General features: G+C 34.0%; 1 protein-coding gene and 1 non-coding gene across 3 annotated transcripts in view; one reads left to right on the top strand and one right to left on the bottom strand.

The window, feature by feature from the left end:
* The window catches only part of PRR16 (proline rich 16), a 328,607-nt gene that overhangs the window by 67,290 nt on the left and 238,935 nt on the right, over positions 1 to 22,382 (bottom strand). The gene's annotated exons all lie outside the window — the stretch shown is intronic.
* LOC112133685 (U4 spliceosomal RNA) lies at positions 20,146 to 20,286 on the top strand. The gene has a single exon (XR_002915301.2). It is a non-coding gene; the product is annotated as a U4 spliceosomal RNA (small nuclear RNA).

Raw genomic sequence — 22,382 nt, 5'->3', positions numbered from 1 at the left:
CACAGATGACAAAACAATTAACTCTAATGTCCAAATGAACAGTTTTTAGACTAAGTAAAGATAAGTGAGTCCAGAGACAATAAAAACAGCAAAAGATTCTCAGCTGAGCATTGTGATAACTTAAACATAGACGATGTGGTAGTGCTAGAAAGATCATCTCAGGGTAAATAACAATTTTGTTTTCCATATGCATGAAGCATAATTTTGACTCTCTATTTGATCAATTCAATAGACATCTTATATTTCATACCTTCACTTATTCCTTTTAAACTCAACACGCTCATGGCTTCCAAACTATCCTATTACCTCAAGTTAGTTAATCAAACTATCTCAGTTTTCTTTTTTACACTGCTTACCATTGCTTCATCTCCTTGCTGGACTCCTTATCCAGCAATTGGGTCTCTGAAGAGCCAGTTATTCCTAAGAATCCATCTTTGGTCCACTGCTCCTCTTCATGAACCTTCACTGGTTAATTTTTATCAACTCTTATAAATTTGACCACTATGCAAATGACACCCAAATCTATGTATTCAGCTCAGAAATCTCCCCAATCATCATATTTATCTACCTAACTTTTAGTTGGACATCTATTTCTGGATCTTCCACAAGTTGTGCAATAACAGGAGGGACCTAAATTGATTGCACATCTTCACACTAAAATCCATGTGTGTCTGTTTTCCACCCTGGTTGTACCATGATTAACTCTTTTGCCTACCTTAAAAGCCTGAGAATTCATCCTGTAGAGAACTGCTAAGATTATATATCTAAAGTATAAAAGCTTCATACCATTCTCCTACACCAAATACTCCATTGTCACTGCTATAAAGCTATTTTTCTATCTATCATATAGTAGTACAATGATTTCTAAAATGAAGCATACAGAAAAGCTCAAAAAGTAGTATTTAAATGCATAAAGAAAATAACATTTCTGGTTGACGTCTCATACTGGGATTAGGGGAGAGAAATGGGAGTTGTAGAATAAAGCCCTGTCTATATGGCTATCTCTCCATTTCCTTGGCATTTTTGAGGTACTGTGAGGAGCCTATCTGGATCCACATAGCAAAGATTGAAAGCCACTTGACCGCAGAAAAAGTTAACTTCTTGGCATGGCATGCAAAGCCCTCCATGATGCACAACTTTTCCCCACCTTAGCCTTCACAGCCCAGCAAGATCAAACCAATGGCAGTTTCCCCAGGAACCATGCTGTTTGTTATTCCCTGTCTTCAATCATGTTTTCACTTTGTGAGGAACTTTCTGAGACTCTCCGCTCAATATCATTTGGATATACTATCCAGTTTTAAGACTTACATGGGAGGATATTTCACTCATTCATTTATTTAGTCAAACATCCATGCGTAAACAAAATAAATAAAATTCTTGCTTTCATGGAGCTTATAATCCAGTGGAAGAGAAATAGACAATAAGCAAACAAATACTCAAACCCTAGTAAATGAAGGACTGCTCAATCATCATTTATTAGCGATATGTTGGCCTCATAATAGGCACCCAAAAATGTATTAGTGAGCATCTTTTAGTTGTCAATCACAAGGCTAGATGTTTTCATACAACTCTTCATTTTAACTCTCAAAATTATATTAAGAAATAAGCATTGTTCTGCCACTTTAGTAGATAAGAAGACATGGGCTCAGAGAGACACAAATTTACCTATGGCCACACAGCTGGAGAGCATGAATCTGAATACAAATCCAGAAATCTCCGATTTTAGAAACCATCCATGTTTATGATACTACTGGCTTTCTTTAGCTATAAAAAAAATATAGAGTCCTTCCTTAAGTCAATTCACATGTTCACATTTGTCCTGCCTAGATGGATTCTACTAAATTCTGTGAAGCTTAGAGGAAGTTTTACAATGTAACACTTTAGAATTCAAAGGATTTAATCATGAGCAGTGAATCTGCAAAAATATGCTATCAGAACCCCACTGGTTTCAGCAGAAGGAAGGAACAGTCTCCTGCAGCATCTGCTAGAATAAAATGGCTTAGGGAAGGTAGGGGAAAGCATAAATGATATACTGAACAAATGGTATTTAAGGCATTCTGTGCTATATAACCACCAAATTAAATCTTCATTTATTCACTTTGAAAATGCATATAGCCTTGCAGTAACATTCTCAAATAATAGATGCAGGCTTCAAACATAATCACCGACATATGATTCCAAAGTAATATGTGGCTGCTATAAGAATAAGCAGAGTAAACAATGCCAAAAATTAGGCACTTGAGTGCCTGGACTGCAGGTTACTCCTGCCCAGATGCAGAAAAGCACTCCATCCTGTTTGACAGACAGATAAAGCATTTCCCTGTAGAGTCTGAATAAATTCTCTTCTTGAAAATACCAACATAAATTCCCAAAAGAAAACAAAACTAGAAAGCTCAAGTTCATATTTGATTCCAAATCACCCCCTTACATTCATTGCTAAAATAAGGATACCATATGGGAATTTAGTATGATCTGGACAGGTATAATTGCCATCAATGGAGAAAATACCCTTAACATCACTTCATAATTATGTCATCAAAATTTAATAACTTTAAGAATTGTCTCCTTAATAGAAAACAGAGAAAAAATAATTTGTTGTCTTTGTGTCTCATGTTTAATATGAAACATCCTTCCAGGATCCTGTGTAAAAAAAAAAAGGTTATTTTTGAAAAAATAAACTTTTTACTGTTACTATATCAAACTATTGTAGTATGTCTTAATGCTTATAATTATTTGGGATTTTTTTGAGATCAGAAACTGTTGCTTCAGCAGTTTGATTTTGTTTTCTAAATTATAAAAACAAATTACAGTAAATACTATTTTAAAAATTAATCTCAGCTTCCACAGATACTTACAAGCTGTATCTTGAAATTTATTTTATGTATAATTTAATCAAACAATATACGTAATTGTATATAATAATTTTTTCATGTGATATTATATTACAAACACTGCCCCTATTTTCAATAGCTGCCTCATATATTGTTGAATAGATATTCTATAGATAACTTAATCTTATTTTTGAATATTTAGATTACATTCAGGGTTTCTTCTATTATTAACACATTTGTCTAATCTGTAAGAATGTTCAAGCATTTTATGTATTTAAAAGTTTTCTTAATGATTTAAAAAATGAACTTATAGGAAGCTCTACTAGTAAACTTCCTTATTTTCTGTATTTTCATATTTTAATATGAATATGTTAGATATTTAGATATCTAACATATCTATGTTAGAATATATCAAAATGTTAGATATTTAACATAAATATCTAAAGTCTTAATTTTATTTGTATACATTACACAGGCAACAATAAAGAGTTTCAAAACCACATTGTTAAATCCATTGCATATCTGCAAAGTAATTCTTCAAGACAAATATTATTCTCATTTCACAGATAAAGAAATTTTTCCAAGTGTTCAAACAATATTCTCCTGGCTTTCTAAAATGGGTGTCTGCTGGGTGATGTGGGTGAAAGGTTGAAAAGAAAAGAACAGCACAGGTTTGTGGGGAGGAGCCTGAATTCTGTCTTAGACACTTTGGGTTCACATTGCCTTCAGGATACCCAAAAGGAGTTATCTGAACATACAGATTAGGCAGGTGAACATACAGATTAGAAACTTGTAAGAGCAGATTCTTCGGAAGACACCAAGGAGACACCAAGGGAGTCCTCAGCTTGTAAGTGGACTTGAAGCCATAAAACCAGAAAGGATTATCCCAGAAAAGTACGCAACATGTAAGGCAAAGGGAGACAAGTACAGAATTTTGGAGCAGCAGATATACTTGGCATAAAGAAGAAATAAAACATGAGACACAAAAAAGAGAAAAAAGTAAAAGAAAATACCAGTGGGTGAAGTCTTAGAAATAAAGGAAGGAGAAAATTTCAGGACAGAAAGTTGATCATTCAGTGGATGATCAACTGGTGACTAACTGGATGCCATTGGCTTGAAAGAAAGCTTCAGTGATGTTCTGGGGCTGAAAGGGGATTTTGGTGGGTTGATGAGCAGCTGACCCATTTAATATGAATAACTAGTTTAGAAGACAAATGCAGAAAACAAGAAAAACATTTTGCTACTCTTTTCTAAACTATAGTAACAATGCTACTACATAGGCGGGTAGAAGAACAAGGCAGTTTGCCATGGAGATACTCAAACAGGCCTTCTAAGTATATACAGCCCTGAATTCAGCCCATTTCTATGAGAAGTTGACCCTGAATGTTTTCTCACCATCAAGAGTGGATATGTCAGTCAGAAGAGGCAATAGATATTACCTGTCAATTATCCTACATTCCAAATGAGTAAAACCAAAAGCAAGTACTCTTTGTTGTCTATTTTGTTCAAGGCATTATTAACTATCAAATCATATTAAACCATGAGCTATTAAACATACTAAACTAAGAAACATTAAAATTTGTAACAATCAAAATAGTAAGTTATGATGATGACAGCTGCCTTTTCCCATCTGCATGCCATTTCTGTTTGTCAGGAGCCAGAAGAGAACAGTTTGAATTTTGTTAATATATGATTCTTAAATACCTGTATTTTTAAAAAATCAAAATACTATGGGGTATTGAGGAAAGTTGTGCAGACATTACTGTCTCCATATTCCCTCCCTGGATGACCTTTAAACTGTCAGTCTTAATGTTTACCCCCAGCTGCACTGCCACAGAAGGCTTACAGAGGAAAAGGGCAATTGTGATTTCTTGACATCCACAGATAATTACTACTACTGTTTGAATCCAAAGGATATAATCTTTGCTCTGCCTTTCTTTTGTTTAGTAGAAAAGAACTATTTACATCCCAACTTTCCTTATATTTTCAATTTAAGGCATTATCAGCAACTACCAAAATCACATGCAGTCTATGGAATTCTCTTATTCACTATATTCAATACTGAACTGTGTAAAAAATACTTTTAATGGCATAAAATGAACAACCTTAGTGTCAAGTACAAGGCATGTGTTTAGCATAATAATCTCCCCTCTTTCCCAAGACCTTTCCAAAACATTGGCATGACTACATCACCCACAGCTCTGGAGTCTCAAAGAGGATGGATTAATAATATGCTGCAAGTGGAATCTATTAATTTCCTTCCTTAGATGGCAGGGGTTCTTCTGCCTTCTCACTACAGTATTCATTCACTCATTAATTCATTTAAGAAAAATTTATTGAAAATCAATTTTACCCAGTATTTTATTTTTTAGGACCCTAAGCACTCAGAAGAGTAAGATAATTTCTGCACTCAAGGCTATCACATTACAGTAGGGAAAGGTGTATAAACAGTTGAGAACTACAGGCTGAAAATTCCACAGTAAGAATATTTTTCCTCTGTCACTCAGGCTGGAATGCAATAGTATGATTATAGCTCACTTTAACTTAAAACTCCTGGGCTCAAGCAATCCTTCTGCCTCAGTTTCCCAAGCATCTAGGGTTAAAGGCACATGACACCATGCCTGACATATGTGTGTGTGTGTGTGTGTGTGTGTGTGTGTGTGTTTTATTTTTTGTGCGGAGATGGAGGTCTTACTATGTTGCCCAGCCTGGTCTCAAACTTCTGGCCTTAAGTGTTCCTCCTGCCTTGGACTCGCAAAGCACTAGGATTACAAACGTGAGCCACTACACCTGGCCTATTCAACTGAAGATGCACTGTGTGTCAGATTCTGGGTTAAGTCTTGAATATGGAAAAAAAAAAAACATCAAATTTACAACTACAAGGAGTTCAGAGTCCTGAATATGAGACTTAAGTTAATCATATAGTCCTGATCTTGTCATGACACAACTCTTATCTACTCCTAGTTCATCACTCTGCTTCAGCCCGCATAACTGGCCAAAAGGCCCAGTTGGCTCTCACTTCAGCACCTTTATACAATGCTGCCTTTGGTAGAAATACTCTTCCTCCAGATAGCACCATGTCTTGTTCTCTCATTTTATTCAGTTATCTTTTCAATTATCTTCTCTCTAATAATCTTTTTCAAGATAAAAGGATGACATGTTCACCTGCCATGTTTCAAATGTTTGTCTTCAAAATATTTATTGCTACTGAAATTATACTCTATATATATATATATATTTTTTAATTTTCATGTCTCCCCCACCAGAATACAGATACCATGAAGGCTTGAACTCAGTTTATTAGTCATTAAAGCTTAGAAGAATGCCTGCTATGTGGTAGACTCTTCCTACATATTTGATGAAACAATAAATGAGTTACATGGAAATTTAATTATGCACTGAGATGTTGTGCTAGGAAAGTCCAGGATATTATAAGAGCATAATAGATGTGCGGGTAGGGGAGATATCTGAAAGGTCCCCTGAAGGAGTGACACTGTGACAGGGAAGTTTAGGTCTGAAGAATGTCGAAGAGTTAAACAGGCAAAACAACAAAATTATCATGATTCATGGAATCTATATGAAGATAAATGTAATGAGTGATTTAATCAGTCTCTGAAAATCATAATATAAAATAATGTAACAATAGTAGCTAATATTTATTGCGAATTCACAATGTTCCAGGCACTATTCTAAGTGTTTATCTGAATAAACACATTTAATTTTCTCAGCAACCCTTAGGAACAGACACAATCCTCATCCCCAGTTTACAGATGAGGAATCTAAAATAGAGAGAGGAGAAGCAACTTATTAATCATTATATGCACAGCAAGTGCTAGAGTTAGAATTTGAACGCTTGGTCTGTGGCTGCAGGTCCTGTATTCTTAATCACAATTCTGTGGGAAGACTAAATATAGTGAAAATAAGTCAATTCTTCCCAAATTAATTAATAAATTTCATGCAATTCCCAGTAGGGTTTTAGGAGAGTGTAAATTTGCAGGGAAGAGAACCTAAGAGTGTCTGAAGTTAATTTGCAATTAATAGCCAGTTGGAAAAGCTAATAAAAGTTTGAGAAAGCCATATGCTTAGGATGTCAACCCTGAAAAACATATTCAAAGACTCGAAGAAAATATTGCAAACAGAGGTCACCCACTTTTTAAGATTATGGGTAGTTTTGTGTTTTTTTAATGCCATAATTATCTGTATTTCTTCATTTTCTTATTTGATAATCATAAAATTAAAAACCACTTCATATTAATGCAAAACCTTAAGAATAAAATAAAATTAATAGCCTGAAATAATTCCACTTTGGAAGATATTTTGAGTATTTACAAATAATAACATAATACCAAGAAAAAGTCCTAACTAAATAAATATGTAATGCATAGGGACAAAATAAATGAACAAGAAGTACGTGGCCTGGAATGTCAGGCAATTCAAAAGCACAGGAAATTTACTAGTCTGGAGTAATTGCAATAAATGCTTGAGTAATTTATAAACTGTGTGAAGTTCAGGCTTTATGAAAATCAACAGTCTTATTTCTGTCTGGCACAAATATTAATATAAATGACTTGTAATGTCAAATACAAGTACGAGCACATTTGCTTTACTGAATATATAAAATGTTATTTGACATCAGCACATTGCTTGTATGCTAATTATATGGTTAAAGTCATTAAATTTTTGTAATTATGCTTTTTTAAATTATTAATTTACTTAGGAAAACTATTTCTCATAGACAGCATAATAATTTTCTTTTTTCCGTGCTGAAATTACTGATAAGATGCATAGAAATGAATGTGGTTTTATGTTTTATAAAAGCACAATTGAAATTGCAATGAGGTTACCCAGAAAATAAACATATAAATTGAGTACCAAATACATACCAGGTATGAAGCATAATGCTAGCCACTATCATGTAATCAATTCTTCTTAGTCCTATGTAAAATCAACCACTTTATTAATAATTACAAATTACTTTAGATCACATATCCTTAGATATAATTCTATAAAATTTTTATAGAATGAACTACAATGATGGTATTGATGCAAAAGCAAATGTGACAATTCAAAATATGATTTATATAGAATATTAAATTGTATCCAATTTTTTACTTTGATATGACTGCACTAAACAATTTTAATATTTGTTAAAACATCAGTAAAACTTAGTAAAAGTTTATAGCTTATTATATATATAATTCTTAAAATATATGGAGAGTATAGACGTAAATATAGAGATACTTTAAGAATATACATATATATAATATATATATAATATGTTTGTCTGTATATCTACAGATCTGCAGAAAAAGAAAATTCCCACAACTCCAGGTGCTATTGCTACCCATAATTTACAGATAACAAAAGCTTAGAGAAAGAACGATTAAGTAACTTATTCAAGTTCTCACAGCATTACGTGGTAGAGACAACTATGATAATGAAACAGTCTGCTCTAGAGTTCATAATCTTCACCATCTTGATACACTGCTCAGGTTTGTGAAAATTTGAGCTTCCAAGGTAATTGAGATATCAGGACTGTTCATTAGTTCTTTTACCAGAATTTTAGTGATTTCATATTTTTTTACATTGGGATTTTCCATTGGCTTGAGATAGAAAAATACTAGAACCCTCGGATATTGTAAATGACTGAAAGATATAACATGTGTAAGAGCATTTTCTACAAAACCTGGACCTTACTATACATTCAATAAATGTGAACGACAGTTACTGTGGCTGTTGAGTCTATAAATCCTATAATTTATTACATTAAAGTTTAACATAATATATCTTGCCAGGAACTTACCCCATTTTTAGATTCCTGTATTGTTCTTAAAGAGAATGCTTAACCCTGAGATATACAGAATGATAGTATCAGAGTCTTTTCTTTTTCTCTCACAACCTAGGAAATCTTGGCTCTATAAGAATACTAACAGATGGAATACTATGCAGCCATAAAAGAGGATGAGTTCATATCCTTTGCAGGGACATGGATGAAGCCTGAAACCATCATTCTCAGCAAACTAACACAGGAACAGAAAACCAAACCACATTCTCTCACTCATAAGTGGGAGTCGAACAATGAGAACACATGGACACAGGGAGGGGAACATCACAAACCAGGGCCTGTTGTCAGGTAGGGGGCTAGGGTAAGGATAGCATTAGGAGAAATACCTAATGTAGATGACAGGTTAATGGGTGCGGCAAAGCACGTGTATACCTAGGAACAAACCTGCATGTTCTGCACATGTATCCCATATGTATCCAAGTATAATAATAATAAAAAAAGAATACTGTTAGTATTTTATAGATTTTATAACTTCCAATGGCGCTATCTGGTGCAAGCACCATTTTTTTTGTCTGAATTACTATAATAGCCACTTAACTGCTGTTCCATCTTGAACTCTTCCTCTTTATAGTATATTCTCAACATGGAAGCAAGAACAATAATTTTAAAATGTAAGTCAGTTCACATTAGTTTTCTTTATAAAACCCAGAAACTTTACAATGGCTTTGAAGGTCCCATATAACATGGCTTCCTTCCACTACTTGCTCACAACAATTGGGCACACCGACCTCCCTGTTCTTTCTCACTCAAGGATGTTGCCTCTTTAGGGATTCCACATTTCTTTTTCTCTCTGACTCCAAAGTTCATAATGCATATAATTGCATGGCTTAGTCTCTCATCTGCTGCCAAGTTCTAGCTTGAAAATACTATCTCCTCACTTAGGTCAAACATGATACCGCTATTTGAAATTGCAAATTATATGTCCCTTCTTCCTAACCTGTCATTCTAGATCATCTCACCTTGATCTATACATATTTTTCTATGGAATTTATCACCTTACAACATGCCCTATAATGTAATTATTTAATGTTTATTTTGTAATTGATTATGTTTCCCCCTAAGATAAGCTTCAACAAGAGCAGGAATCTCTGTTTTGTTCACTGATACATCTCTATGTTCTTAGAAAAATCTGTAGTAAATAATAGTCACTGAATAAAGTCTTATTTAATAAATGGATGAATGGATATGTGAATTCCATACATTTTATTCAACAACTATTTATGGAGCATACACTTACATGTGTAATTTGGACAAGAAATTATGATGTTTAAAAGTTTCCATATGATGATGGTCATCAATATAACCTTTTCCAGTAAATGGTGAGATGAATGATGAAATGATGGAATGAGATAATGTATTAACTACCATTGAAAGATTACCATAGTTCTCTGAGATATGAGAGAATCCTTTTTCATACTGACGAAATCTGAAGGATAGGGTATTTGAATATTCTATCTTTTTACCCCAAAAAGACACTTACAGTTCATTTAAGCAAAACTATGAAATGGGAAAAATATAAATCCATCATAAAACTGTTCAAGACACACTTTGAGAAAACATTTGCCTTAAATATAGAACACACATACAAATATAATAAAATTGTGCATAATGCAGAATTTTCTGCTATTTTGAATCAACTATTCAGGAAACATATTTATTTTCCAAATTTCAAGTTTTATAATCTCCTCATCAAAAAGTAGGAAAGAGAAACGAGAGTGGATTTCAACTATCCACCCAAAAATAATTATACTATAAATTGATAAAGCCGGAAAAAAATGGGCAGATATTGAGACCAGTTATGTGAATGTTAGAAGAATTCTGATGTGTCTTGGGGTGAGAACTAATATTCTCTGACATTTTGAGAATTAAAGCATGTGAGAGGGTTGGGAGGACTTCACTTTTTTATATGTAGAAGAAAGATGCATATATTTTCACTTGGAAAAGATGAAGAAGATGGTAATGGGTCAAAAGGAAATTTAATAAACCTTAATTTTGTTGGAAAAATGGCAGAAGAAAAATTCAAAAAGAAGAATGATGAAAATGAAAAAGGAAGGAAGAAAAGGTGAAATAAGTAGGGACATAAAGGTAGAGAACATGCTGAATCCTGAGTTTGGTGTGCCACATTCACAGAGACTGAGGTCCCATTTAGCAAGTCAGGAGAGAGGAGGCAAGACTATTATTCTTATGCCTATGAATAATTACTTCACTCTTGCCACCAGTTGACAAAATGAAATATCAATAAAATAATATAGACTATACAATAAATGTGTGCTCTACTTTGGGCCTATCTAAGTAACTGATAAAACCTTGCACTATGTGCAGGGGTTTATAGAAGGTTCTTTAATTTTGGGGCAGTATGTGCCATGACTTCTTCCAAATTAAGAACAAATTTGGTAAATATTTTATTTTAGATAAATGTTATACAATTTTCTGGGATTTCAAATCAATTAGATATAACATATGTCATTCTCGCCTAACATAAATTCATATGTGAGATCAAGATAAAATAATTTTTAAAAAATAAACTTAACTGAGTCTAAGATGTGCCAAAGACAAGGGTCATAATATCTGTGTCATTAATCTATTTTATTTGAACATTTCTACAAATAGAAAATTTAAACTAAAGTTTTTCTCTTAGAGCTGCCATGCTATTTTTCTAGTTTTACCTATAATTGGACATATGCATTTCATCAGACAATAGTCTTCTTTGGTTGTTATGCAATATGTCGCAAATCATAGTACTATTCAAAAATGGATTTAATGAGCATAAAAATCTTCCCATCAGCAACAAGTCCAGAATCTCATATCTATCTCTCTGTCCTTTTGCGATTATAACAGAAAAATTGAAAAAGACAACCTGTTTTCTGCTATTTATGTGACAGTATAATTGAAAATTACTTTGATGAAGTTAATTTATTGTGTAATACTTTAATGATGTTTAGTATACCAATACAAAACCTTAGAGTAAAATATTTTCTACAATTTATCTGACATTACACACAATCAAACCAAAAATGCCATCACATCTATCTGTAACACTATGATTATCTATCATTATTGTCATTATCACTCTGGTCAATCAAACTCACTAGGTCTGAAAAAATAAAGTCTAACAATATAATGAAGATTTATAGTTCATCTTACTTGTAAATATATATCCCAAGAAAAGTATATAACAATATTTTACTTGTAACTGAAGCAATAACAAAAATCTTTAAGATACCTTACACAATTTTGTCAAAACTTAATACACTGAAGAAAATTATGACATATTGCCCAAACTGCATTCATTTATAATCAGGTAGAAATAATATCTGTCCTCTAATCTTCTCCTCAGCTGTACTATCTCTGACTGCTCCCCTTAATCTAAAATTACATGCCCCTTCTTCAATGACAGCCCCAGTAGCTTTCCCTATACACTTCTATTAGTGGTATGCATTGTGGTAATCATTACAATCTTTTATTGTTTCATTAGTTCCCCATGCTACACTGTAAAATATTTTAGGGACAGAATCTAGTTTAATTGTTGAGGTAATACTTGCCTGCCTACCTAAAGCTGAATCCTCATAACTCATTGGTAGGAGAGTCCTGATTATATTCTAGGTTCACCCCCATACACTATGTAATCCATGGATGAGTGATGGCTTTCCTGGACCAAGAGAAACCATGGATTGTAACTACGTATTGTAGTTCCCTTCTATTTGTAATGACTTTAGGTATAGGTTGTAGACACAATGTTGGCCAATGAGAATATAGGGGAAGCCTGCTGGGTGGCTTCTGAAAAATATTTAATAAGCCTTAAAAAACACACACAAGAAAGAATTGACTACTGCTCCTTTGGAGACTTTGGAGTCTGCATGAGATATCTATAACAAGGGCAATGACTTAGCAATTGTCAAGGGAGTTTGCCAGAGAAAATAAAGATTAAAAAAATAGGTTTCTTGCCTATATTATTTGCTCCTGAACCACCATTCCCAGAGTTGTGTGTCTTCTTGGTATGAAGGATAATTAATTTTGTCTATGTTTAAGCCAGTATATTGGTGTTTTCTGCCACATGAAGTCAGAGGTGTCCTATATGACATAGATTTTTTCCACTTAATTAAGTAGGACCACAGAAATGGTAAATGAATATTAAACTCTAGGTTACACTGCAGGATGTGAACATTAGATGGGAAAATTTTGTGGAAATATTATCTTATGCATTAGTGAGGCACATTATGGGATTTTTGAAACTCCTCCACTCTCAATATGAACTTCCAATAATGTTCTAACAAGTGTAGGGCATTATAAAGATGATGGGTTGAATCCACAAGGCATTTATCTTTTGTCTTATTAACAATAAATTTTTAGATTGAGGAGGGAAAAAAGCAGAATATTAAATTGCTGCTACTTTAAATTTTTAGTACTGAATGTAAGGCTCAGTTAAATGTATAAAGCAAACCTCACTAAGTATTTCTATTTAGATTCAGATATTAAAAGATACAACCTCAATAGTTGTTTATAAAGTTTTCGTTCTGACATTCAAATTTAATTAACAGTCTCTTCATGCTAGACTGTGTGGTTTATTTTCAAACACTGATTTATAAAGAGCACAGAGTCACAGACAGCCGCAGATGATGGAGGATATTACAGCAAATTCTTCACAAAGAAAATATAGCACAATGCTCAGATCAGGCCTTTTTCCTTTTAAGTCAAATGCCATCATCTTTCTAGATTATTACCAGGCAAGAAGAAAAGGACTGCATATGTGACAGACAGCATTGTCATTTTGTTTTCAGCCAGTGGATAAGCAGAAAATTGAAAATACACAGGTGTAAGAAGTAGCTTTGTGATTTCCATGCAAATATCTTCTGCATGAGATTATTAATCAAATCATCATTTTTATCAGGTTATTCAGGAGTTTCTTTAGAAGGTTTCAAAAATAAATAATCAAGGATAACTAGAAAAAATCAGAAACAATGACTAAATCAGAACTAAAATATATGCAACTATAAAATTTCCCTTCAGAATTATTTTTTTCCTCTGGCTAAAGACATATACAAGAATCTGCCACTAGTTAGAAATCCTTATTTTATTAATACATGAAAAGTGGAGGAGCTAGTAAATAGTTAAACCTTAAAGTGTTTGTACTTTTTCATCCATTAATCTATAACTGAAATGTATTCCAAATTGTTAGTGTAGAAAAACATTTTTTAGTAATATATTCATCACAGCATTATAATAAAACAACTTAACATCAAAATACTTGTCAAACTATGGGTGACAAGGTCACAAAAAATTGTTAGATTGTAAATTCACTGAGTATATGGCCCACGTCCATCTTCCTCACCTGTATCAGCACATTGCCTGGTATAGACTAAATGCTAAGAAATAATGATTCATTCACTCACTCCTGCATTCTACTCATTCATTCAAGGACCATGATTTTTGTTTGTTTTGTTTTTTTGAGATGGAGTCTTGCTCTGTTGCCCAGGTTGGAGTGCAGTGATGCAATCTCAGCTCACTGCAATCTCCGCCTCCCAGACTTCAGCGATTCTCCTGCCTTAGCCTCCTGAGTAGCTGGGATTATAGGCGCCCGCCACCACACCCAGATTTTTGTATTTTTAGTAGAGATGGGGTTTCTCCATGTTGGCCAGGCTGGTCTCGAACTCCTGACCTCAGGTGATCTGCCGACTCGGCCTCCCAAAGTTCTGGGAATACAGGCATGAGCCACCATGCCCAGCCCCAAGGACCATGTGTTAAGCCTTGCATCCATTTCAGGAACTATGCCAGCCACTGGTGGTACCAGGCAGATTAAAACGCAATTTTGTCTTTAAAGGGCTAGGGCTGGTGATACAGTTGCTGAAACAGCTGGGGTAGGAAAGAAGAAAAGCATGTAAAAGGGTGATAAAGTGCTAATGCTCCTCAAATATTTGATGATGGTTTATGGAGTAGATAGTGGAAATATATGTATATTTCCTTGGCAAAATGAGAAGAGTTAAAAACAAAAGAGGTGGAATTCACTTGATTCAAAGAACAAGAGGAAATCAGGGCTGCTACCTGAGAAAATCAGTCACATAGGCAGGAAGACAGATCTCTGCTGGTCATAAAGTCAAGGAGGGTGGTGGATTTGGAAAAGGGTTTGACAAAGAAAGACCCCAATAAATACATGTTGAGTAACTGTAGCAAAGATGTGGGAGAAAATGATTTAGTGATGTACACTTCCTCATGTTGGAGAATTTCTGGAGATGCTTTTTTCTAGACTCTCCTGATTTGTTGTTGTTGTTGCTGCTGTTTAGATTTGTGATATGAATGCAGATGAGACATATTGGAGGCTGAAATAATCCTCGCCACTGCTAAAGCCTAAACCCTAGTTTGATGTTCAGAATTCCATAAAGGAGAGAGATTTTTTTTCTAATGCACAGCGAGCAAAAGGGGAGTGGCGCTTCAACGTCTACTCTATAGAGAGGCCTATGTGAGCAAAGCAGTAAGCCTTGATAAATGTCTCCCTGTATTCTTTCTATTTACTCTTCATCTGAGAAGATATTGGGAAGGAGAACAGCAACAAACTTCCAAATATAGTGTATCTCCTGAGATGTTCAAACAAAAAATAACAAAAGAAAAAATACCAAGCAGTTTAATTTATTTTGATTTTCATACATCCCACCACTGCTTTTACTTGCTTTATTTGTTTTAACATGATAATCAGACTATTATAGGGCAAAATAATTTGGTATTTGAATTACAAAATGAAATTCAGAAGTGAAATTGCAGATAGCATTGATAAGAAGTTTGTTAACACACAATAGTCCTCAATAGAGATCATAGTAATACATATGAAGAATTATCATTAAAAATATTTTCATTCAAGTTTGACTTTTGAATGCATCTGTGAAGCATTCAGTTATAGCTTACTTAATACCCAATTAAGCCATAAATACAATGTGTGTGTTTATATAGTTTTCATTGAGTAGTAAGGGCTACAAATGTGAAGCATTGAAATCATAAAAGCTTCCATGGACTTTTCCACAGTGCTTTGTGCCACTCATAATAAAGTCCAATAATTAATTTTAGACTCAGCATTCAGAGTTCAAAATTTATTTTTTTATACTGTCTGTAAATAAAGTTTTATTGAACACAGATCTAAGTGTAAAACAAAACTATGAACTCCTAACAGAGGAGGTGATAACAAAAGAGAAAGTCTAGATGACCTTGGCTATGGCTATGACTTTTTTTTTTTTTTTAAAGTTCTCAGATACATGTGCAGAACATGCAGGTTTGTTACATAGATATACGTGTGCCGTGGTGGTTTGCTGCACCTATTGACCTGTCCTCTAAGTTCCCTCCCCTCACCCCCCACCACCAACAGGCCCTGGTGTGTGTTGTTCTCCTCCCTGTGTCCATGTGTTCTCATTTTTCAACTCCCACTTATGAGTGAGAACATGCAGTGTTTGGTTTTCTCTTCCTGTGTTAGTTTGCTGAGGATGATGGCTTCCAGCTCATCTATGTCCCTGCAAGGTACATGATCTTATTCCTTTTTGTGCTGCATAGTATTCCCTGGTGTATATGTGCCACATTTTCTTTATCCAGTCTATCATTGATGGGCATTTGAGTTGGTTCCATGTCTTTCCTATTGTAAATAGTGCTGCAGTAAACATATGTGGGCATGTGTCTTTATAGTAGAATGATTTATATTCCTTTGGGTATATACGCAGTAATGGAATTGCTGGATCAAATAGCATTTTCTGGTTCTAGATCCTTGAGGAATCACCATACTGTCTTCCACAATGGCTGAACTAATTAATATTCTCACCAACGGTGTAAAAGTGTCCCTATTTCTCCACAACCTCACCAGCATCTATTGTTCTTGACTTTTTAATAATCGCCATTCTGATTGGTGCAAGATGGTATCTCATTGTGGTTTTGATTTGCATTTCAGGGTTCAAAATTTAAACAGAGTTGTCACTTATGGGAGTCATACACAGGCAACCAATAAATTTCTATACCTCCCACTCCAAGTCAATTTTGGCAAAAGGTAATTTTGATCACAATACCTTCTTTCTCAGAATATTAAATTAGTTCAGATTATACATTTTATGTTATGTTCTTTTCTATTTGATTTTAATAAATATTTTAATAAATTGCTCAATATTAATTATCAGCTATAACAATCACACTTGCCATTTTGGCTATTTCTTTTAGTGAACTTAATATTGTGATTTAATATCATAAATATATCAAGCACAAAGAAGAAATTGTTTTCCTAAAAAAAAAAGACATTACATTACAGAATTTTTCCTTATAATTGTTTTCTGATTATAAAATATCAAGTATATAAATCTAGGAACACTAGGAATTTTCATGGGTCTCGAAAATGTATCAAAACTTTGAACAGGGAACAGTTTTCAAATATAAATCTGGATTTTGATACAGGAGAACCACTTGGAAAAAGATTGCTTATGAAAGTTAAAGTGCATTCACATGCTTTCATGGGACTCTAAATATATTCTTATTTATTAATTGTACTATTACATATTTAAATGCTCAAATTGTTATAGTAGTCATATACTATTAATCTTAACAATTATTAATCTTAAAATTATCATATAAAAAGATGTACTATGAAACAAACAGGAAAGGAGGGAAAACTACTGAGGAAAAGGCCCTGGTTCTAGCTCTGGGTCACTGTGGAACTATGGAAACTTGGGCAAGCTACTTACTGCCTTTTGGACTCAGATTCTTTGTCCACAATATGAATGGTTTAATCACACAAGTTTTAAAATCAAAACTTCACAAATTTTCTGATTTTCAATTTCTATTTCCCACATATAATATGGATTTTACTATTTTTTAAAATGGAGAACAATAAAGATCAAGAAAACAATGTTATCACTTTATATTTACTATTTCTTATTAAGAAAAAATAATTCTTCTGTGTACCTGAAAACATATCTGGATTAGTCAGGATGTTCTTTCCTAGCCCATGAAAGCAAAGTTAAGAGCCTTGAATATGCACAGATTATAGATATACTATGCTACATTTATGCATCTAGGTTACAAGAGTCTGAAAATAGATTTTACACGTAAGTGAAATTATGCAGTATTTTTATTTCTATGTCTGGTTTATTTTACTTAGAATTATGTCCTCCAAGTTCATCCATGTTGTCACAAATGGCAGTATTTTCTTCTTTTTTAAGGTTAAATAATATCTGTGCGTGTGTATGTGTGTGTTTTGTTGTGCCTCACAATTATTTAATCCATTCATCTGTCCATGAGCCCAGGTTGTTTTCACATTTTGGCTATTGTGAATAATGGTGCAATGAAGACAGGAGTGCAGGTATCTCTTCATGTTACTAATTTTATTTCCTTTGGTCATATACGTATATGCTAGGTCATATGGCTGTTCTATTTTTAACTTTTTTAGAAACCTCTATATTGTCTCCAATAATGGCTGTACCAATTTACATTCCTATCAACAGTGTGCAAAGGTTCCCTTTTCTCAACACTCTTGCCAACACTTATTATCAATTGACTTTTTGATAATAGCTAGTTAACAAGTATAAATGATAACTCATTGTGGTTTTGATTTATATTTCCCTAATTATTAGTGATGATTAGTGATGTTGAACACCTTTTCATATATCTGTTTGTCATTTGTATGTCTTCTTTGGAAAAATGTTAATTCAGATCCTTTTCCCATTTTAAAACTGGATTTTTTTTCTTTTACTATTGAATTGTGTTTGTTATATATTTTGAATATTAAACATATATTTATATACTCTTATCAGGTATATAGTTCACATATATTTTTCCCAATCTGTAGGGTTCCCTTTCATTTTGTTGATTATTTCCTTTGCTGTGCATAGTCTTACTTATATATGGAATCTAAAAAATAAAATGAAAGAAAGAAGAGAAAAAGCCAAATATGTAGAAACAGTACAACAGTGGGAAAGAAATGTATAGATGTAGGTCAAAGGGTACAAACTTGCATTTATGTAGAATAAATAAGTCTAGAGAGCTAATGTACAATAGGAAAACCATAGTTAATAGTATTACATTATTGCATATTGTGTATTGTATATTGAAAATTTGCTAAAGAGTAGATATTAAGTTCTCTTACCACGCACAAAGGAGGTAACTATAGAAGGTGATGGATATGTAAAATTGCTTACACGTAGTAAGCATTTCACTATGTATACATATACCAAAACATGTTGTATACCTCAAACTTATATGATAAAAAAAGTCTGAATTTAGACCAGCCATTAGTGATATGCAGAGCACTAACAACATACAGTCAGAAACTTGTCAATAAGAGGAAAAATATGACACACAGATGGTCAAATTAAGGCTAACATAATAACTTAGACACAGAATTTTCTGGGTGTGGAAATGGGAGAGGAAATTGCCTTTTCTCTCACTTCAAATGTCCATGGGAGGGGCTCCACAGAGTCACATTCCTGGCCTCTCTCTGTGAATCCCGTATCCCTCCCTGTAAAGAGAAGTGTATGTTATCTGATTGGTGAATTTGGAAGAAAAGAAGGTCATTCTTGGCTTAGCCCCCTCCCCTTTGCAGATCATAGACTATCTCACAGACTATCTCTTATGCACTACAAGGCTTGCCTCTATAATAAAAGCAGGACTTGGTACAGCACAGCTTCAAGCAGCTTCAGACCTGGTGGCCAAGTGGGTCCAATCCAAGAGAGATGTATCTATAGGACTATATGGCCCAGATCGCATATCTAAGTTTTATGAGTAATAAAGTGATATACTGATTAATATCCTTCTGCTGAACCTTTGGGTAAATCTCAAATAGTTCTTAACTTAATCAACATGGGGTAGTAGTATTAATTTGGCAAGCTAAAATCATGGCAAACAGCACATTAGATACCTCATATTGTTTTCATTCCTTTATTCAGTCTTCATCCAACCAATAGTTAATCACCAGAAAATGAAAGAGACAGACATGATTACTACTCTACACTGAGTCTATATTCTGGTGAGAGAAAACAGAAAAAATCAAGTAAAGTATAAGTTAAATAACTGTAGTTGTGTTAGGCACAATGATGGCTCTCCAAAGATGCCCACATTCTAATCCCCATATTCCATGAATATGCTGTTATATGGCAAAGGGGAATTAAAATTGCAGATGAAATAAAAGTTGCTAATCTACTAACCTTGAGATGGGAAAAAATTTTTCGCATTATCCAGTGAGACCAATATAACAAGAGAATTTTAAATGTTGAAGAGGAAGGCAGAAGACCCAGAGTCAGAGTGGTGCAATGTGAGAAACACTTAACCAGTCTTTTGCTGGCTTTGAAAATGGAGGAATGGACCACAGGCCAAGGAATGCAGGCTACCGTTAGAAGCTGATGGGGAAAAAAAAAGGAGTGGATTCTCCACAAAGGACCAGAGCCCTACCAACTCTTTGATTTTAGTCCAGTGAAACCCATTCTAGACTTCTGGGTATAAGAATTATAAGATAATACAAACTTCTCAAAGAGGCAGTATTAAACCCACTGAGGTTTATCCAAGGTATGATTCTTGCTAACTGAAAACTTTCCTCAATATCTCACCATGATGACTTGAAGTCTGATATTCGACTTTGGCAATTTTTAACAATCACTGTGGGACTGAATTTAAAAAAAAAATAATAGTACATTTGTGTCTTTTTAAGCCACTAATCTTGTCATACTTGTTACAGCAGCAATAGAAAACTAATACTGCAGCAGTAAGTTCTATAGAGACATCTGTAATACTAACAGACTAGAGTGTAACTTGCAGTGAGGTCAGTGAGCTACCATGCATGTGGTAGTTCAGATAAGCTGGCTAAAATTTTTAAAAAATATTTCTAATTTTAATCCTTTTAGAAGGTCTATAAACTTTCCTGCTGGTCACATGCCCCCATGATGAGTACGTTTTTTCCACTGGATACTTTGGGAAGAGTACCTAGAGCCTATGAGATTTTCAGTAACCAACAACAACTTTGAGATCCTCCCCTTTCCTCCCACTAAAATGATAATTTTTTTAAAAAGCCTTGTATGTACTGTGCACCAGCTAATTGTACCACTGGAACTATGATGCTAAACATCACTAATTATCAGAGAAATGCAAAGTCATCAGCGAAATTCACATGATAAAAATATATCATTTCATCCAAGTCAAAATGGCTTTTATCAAAAAGACAGAAAATAACAAATGCTGGCAAGGATATGGAAAAAGGGGAAAGCTCATACACTGTTGGTAGGAATGTAAATTAGTACAGCCACCATGAAAAATAGTATAGAGAAGCCTCAAAAAACTAAAAATAGAACTACCACATGATCTAGCAATCTCACTGGTGGTTATATATCCAAAAGATAGGAAATCAATATATTGAAGACATATCTACCCTCCTGTTTATTGCAGTTCACAATATCCAAGATATGGAATCAACCTAAGCGCCCATCATGGATAAATTGATAAAGAAAATGTGATATTTAAACACAATAGAATATTATTGAGCAATAAAAAGAATGAAATCCTGTCATTTACAGCAACATGAGTGAAACTGGAGATTATTATGTAAAGTGAAATAAATCACGCACAGAAAGACAACTATCCCGTGTTCTCACTCATATGTGAGCTGAAAAACACCTGATCCTGTGAAGGTAGAGAGTAAAATGGTGGTTACCAGAGGCTGGGAAGGGTAATAAAGAGCAGGGAGGAAGAGGGTTTGGTTAACAGGTACAAAAATATAGCTAGATAAAAAGAATAAGATCTAGTGTTTGGTAGCCTAAGAGGAGACTATAGTTAACAATAATTCAATGTATATTAGAATGGTCACAACATAAAGAAATGATAAATATTTGAGATGATGAGCATCACAATTACTTGATTTGATCATCTCATATTGTAAGCTTGTATCAAAATGTCACATGTACCCCATAAATATGAACAACTAATGTGTATCCATATAATCATTTTTAAAAAATAACAATGCAAAATAAAATTAAGAAGCTTAATTGAGGCCAGGTGTGGTGGCTCACACCTGTAATCCTAGCACTTTGGGAGGCCCAGGCAGGTGGATCACGAGGTCAGGAGATCGAGACCATCCTGGCTAACACGGTGAAACCCCGTGTCTACTAAAAATACAAAAAATTAGCCGAGCGTGGTGGCGGGCACCTGTAGTCCCAGCTACTCAGGAGGCTGAGGCAGGAAAACGGCATGAACCCAGGAGGTGGAGCTTGCAGTGAGCAGAGATTGTGCCACTGCACTCCAGCCTGGACCACAGAGCAAGACTGTCTCAAAAAAAAAAAAAAAAAAAAAATGTGCCAAAGAGTAAAGATAAATTCAGAGGATATTTTGAACAAACAATAAAGTTCTTTCCCGCAGAGACTTCCTGAAAGTTTTTGCATCATTTGTAGATGATCAATTAAGAATGGCCCAGGGATTCCACTATAACCAAGTGCTAATTTAAACTAAATGCATTTGATAATGCTCAGGAACCTCCTTTTACTCTGCTATTTCCACAAACTCTTAAAAAAATTTAAGTTGTGCATGTAAACTTAGTTTAATTCTGGTCTCCTTTGGTAGGATTGGGTTCTGAAACTGAAATGCTTAATCCACAAATAACTTTCTTTAATGTTTACAGAATTTGAAAATCGCTTTGTACACTTACTTCATAAAATTACAAGTGTCTCCTTTATACTTTCCCTTTTATTTCCTCAACATTAATAAAATTTTTA

This window comes from Pongo abelii, chromosome 4, assembly GCF_028885655.2.
Source record: "Pongo abelii isolate AG06213 chromosome 4, NHGRI_mPonAbe1-v2.0_pri, whole genome shotgun sequence".
Lineage (NCBI taxonomy): Eukaryota > Metazoa > Chordata > Mammalia > Primates > Hominidae > Pongo > Pongo abelii.
The sequence above is the reverse complement of the archived record's forward strand: the minus strand, read 5'-3'. Positions and strand labels throughout refer to the sequence as shown.